Source organism: Phocoena sinus, chromosome 9, assembly GCF_008692025.1.
Source record: "Phocoena sinus isolate mPhoSin1 chromosome 9, mPhoSin1.pri, whole genome shotgun sequence".
NCBI classification, from domain to species: domain Eukaryota; kingdom Metazoa; phylum Chordata; class Mammalia; order Artiodactyla; family Phocoenidae; genus Phocoena; species Phocoena sinus.
The window spans coordinates 58,373,360-58,377,527 of record NC_045771.1 but is presented as its reverse complement, the minus strand read 5'-3'; positions in this window follow the sequence as shown (position 1 = coordinate 58,377,527).

Sequence of the window (4,168 nt, the reverse complement as noted above, 5' to 3'; positions counted from 1 at the left end):
ACACCGTGGTTAAGGGTTTCATAGACCACACAGATGCCTTTTGACTTTATCCTGTAAGTACTGTGAAAACAGAAATCTTTTAACAGGGAATTGAAAGGTCAGATTTGTATCTTCTCTGTGTGATGGAAGATGGATTTGAGGGGGACAGGAAAAAAGACAGGTAGTAGTTAAGGTGAAAGACCATGAAAGCCTGAAGTGAAAGGTTGCAGCACAGGTGAAGAAGAGTGGAGGAAGCACCAAAATATTTAAAAGGTAAAGCATGTAGGAAAAACATTTAGAATGATTTGGTTGTTGAGTGAATACAGGGGCCAGAGGTAAAGCCGAGGAAAGAATTGAGTTTTCTTCTTTATATAACTGCGTAGATAGTAACATTCTTAACTGATATTGAAATGACAGGTGCCGATGTCGATTAGAAGGGGAAACTAAGTGGCTGGTTGACCTACTTTCCTAATGGATACATGCAGTCACTCAGAAATTTTACAAGAGCAAATTGTATGGACGGACATACAATAAACAATGACAGTAAAATTGCAGACAAAGCCCTCTGACTAAATCACAGAAAGCCAGGAAAACATAAGAACCTTTTTATGATGCTGATGTCAGGGATGTGGACAAAGATGGAACAATTAAATTGCATTAATTGTATTTGTTATGTTGCAATGGTAATGATTTTGCTTGCCATAATAATGAGCTCTGTTATAATAGGCATTTGCCTTACATCTCACCTATTCATTCATTAGAATGAAGTTTTATTTTTTTCCCTTTTACAAAGTAAATACACAATAAGATCAAATAAATTTTGATGATTGCCAACAGATGGTGAGGGGCTCAAACTCAGACCATCTGATCTTTCGCTTTTCAATTCTTTCCGGCTGTTCTTTCTACTTAATTACCTTCCCCTCACTTCCTAATCCCTTCCACGTAATTTTACACCAAGATGGGGTCTAGCACTGTCTATTAATTTTCCACAGCCTATACTGCTTTCTGATAAGATATTCGGTCTTTGTAGCTGTGTTGCTAACGTATCTAAACAGTCTGGTTTCAGCAGAACCTTTCAATCCTACTTGAACCATGTCTTTGCTCAATTTATTAATTCAATTTAATGTTGAGAATTTAAAACTTACTGTTTGATCTCATTTCACATCTGACACAATGGATCAACCACCAGTAATTTTACGTAATCAAAGAACTATTTTAATCGACCTGTCTTTTAAATCCTTTTCATATGAGTCATTTATTTTTTTCAGTCACTGAAACAGCCTTACTAGAGTGATATATGTGTTTCAGTGAGAAATTTCCTTTATTACATGAATGCATCTATGCATCTTTTATGAATGAAGGAGAGAAAGTATTGCTGTAATAGGTGTTTTAATGATATTTTAGGGAAACGCATAAAGGATAGGAATTTATGGAAGCTCAGAAGGCACCTCCTAAGGTAATTTACTGTAGACTTTGAATATTTATGTAATCCATGTCTAGAGAGAACCCTTCTTTTCTTTTGACAGGTACGTTTGAATGTCCAGTTCAGCATAAGGAGGCTGTTGTATAGTTCTGTTCAATAGTCCCTAATAGCACTGCTTTACTGAGGTGAACTAATAGAATTCTGTTTGTTGATTGAAATTCCTAAATTATAAATGTGTTCTTCTGTTTCTGTCATGTTTAGCAGTAGTTTGTTTAACTAAATCCTTGTTCTTTGGATACAGAAATTGCACACCAAAAACTACATATTGTTAAGCATTTGTAATAAAATAAGGCTTAGTTTTAAAGGTATCATCTATGTTTTTTGAGTATCATTTAAAAATAATCAGTTTTCTTCTGATAATGGAAATATTAAATGTTCATTTACATTTTTTTGAAAAATTCAGAAAGAGAAAGGAAAGAAACCTGACAATTCTCAGGTCTCATTAAGGGTGATGGCTATTACGATGTTTACATATATCCTTTCTGGATTTTTTCTGCATGTCTTTATAAAATGAAAAATTTTAAACAAACTTGGACCTATATAATGATTTATGTATATAGTCACTACTTTTTAAAAAAGTATTTATTTATTTATTTGGTTGCACCAGGTCTTAGTTGCGGCAGGCGGGCTCCTTAGTTGCAGCTCGCCAGCTCCTTAGTTGCAGCTTGCGGGCTCCTTAGTTGTGGCATGTGAACTCTTAGTTGCGACATGCATGTGGGGTCTAGTTCCCTGACCAGGGATCGAACCCGGGTCCCCCTGCATTGGGAGCGCGGAGTCTTAACCACTGTGCCACCAGGGAAGTCCCACTACTTTTAACTTATGTGAATTTTAGTCTGCCTGTGTGAGAGAGATAACAATTTAAATAGATTTTTTAAATTTCCTGTTCATTTTGTTCATGAGTGTATGCCCTGGAATAAGCATGAGATAGGGGATAGGAATTTGCTATTTCCTCATTCATTCTCAATTTCTCTGTCTCTTATAGTATGTGCATCTTGCTACACTGACTATGATTCTAATGGTAAAAATATACATTTTCCTACAATGTGGTCAAAACTTAAGCCAACTGCTTTGATGCTCAATCACAGAAACAATTATCTATTCTGATACTAAAAAGAAAAACTGTGTTGAAGTTATAGTATTTGGTGTCCAAACTGGAGATTTTCAAGGGTAGTTCTTAACCACATGAGATTTTTTTTATCATGTGCTGATTTAAAACCTATCTCCTGTATGAGATGCATTTCACTGTAATCTACTTGTTTTAGTATATGGTTATTAATTTTTTCTCATATCATTAAGTATTCTTTGAGAACATTTTAAATAACTGCAATGCAATCCATTATATGGATGTGCCATATCTACTTTAGCCAATCCACTATTTTTTAGATATTTGATTACTTTCCAATGTTTTGCTGTAAATAAGGCTATGATGACTGTTGCACCCAAGATATGATGGGATGCTCAGTCATTATTTTTGCACATGTACCTACTGCTGTTGTAGTGTCTTTCCTTCAGGCATTTTTAACACTTTCATGCTGGTGAGATATAGAAGCTAGGGGAATGTGACTTTACAATAGTCAATTGGAGATTGCCTCCAATGGAAGAGGGGGCAATAAAACATACATTTTAAATACAGTCTTTGGTATTGTGGAGGCTTCTTGCCATGACACCTCCTGTTCAGAGGATTGGATTAGCGCTTAGTCAGGTGAGCCAGTTCAAAGAGTGTATTTGCTGTGGCTTTTTTGAGAGCTGCAGTGTTCCAGTTCTTTCTGTTGGCTTCATTCTTCAGATGAAGAAGGACATGGCATTTCTCAAAGACTTCTGTGATTCATGTGCTTGTCCTTCAGACTGGCATAGCTCTCCTTCAAAGCTTAGGTTGCTCTGAACAGCTGCATTGAAGGATAGCTGTGCGTTGCTCTGACTTGGACAGTAGAAAGAAAACCAGGGTCTCACAGCTTTATGAGAAACTCTTCATGTGGACTCTCCTTGTCCAAAAATCTTTAGAAAAATCAAGGATTCATTTCCTAGGATACATTCCTAGATGTAGAATAATGACTTGTCAAGTGTAAACATTTTTAAGGCTTTTGATACATACTAATAAACTGCTCTCCAGAAATTTTGTACCAATTTATATATGAGACTACATATGTCATAGTCATATCATGTCACTATATATATCACTGTATATATCATGTCAACTATATATGAGGCTGATCTTTTGGCTAAAACATTATTATCTTCAAAAGAAGCCTAGCCATAGACCAGGTGAGGTTTTACTTTGTATTTCTTTAATTGCTAGAGGAATTGAACAGTCTTTTTGCATGTTTAATGACCTTTAGTCGTTTATTTTTTAACTCACATTCTTTGTCCCCTCTCTCACAAGGTTTCTGGTGTAAGCATTTTTAAATAAAAACTAATATGTAAGAACACTTAGTATTAAAAATAATACTCAAACCACGTGAAATAATATACATATTTTTCAAGAGAAAGAAGTGATAGGAAGAGGGTGAGAAGGATAGATAGGCAACATACATTCAAGTAGAATGGCCTTTCATGCGCTCACCCCCTTTAAAAAGGCTTCTGGTGCCTAGGTGGTCACCTGTTATACCACATGACTTTAAAGATCATAGTTGATGGGATGTCTACTCAAAGGTCACGAGTTAATAGGCTGCCAAGGGATATATGAACTGCACTGGAATGTCTCCCTAG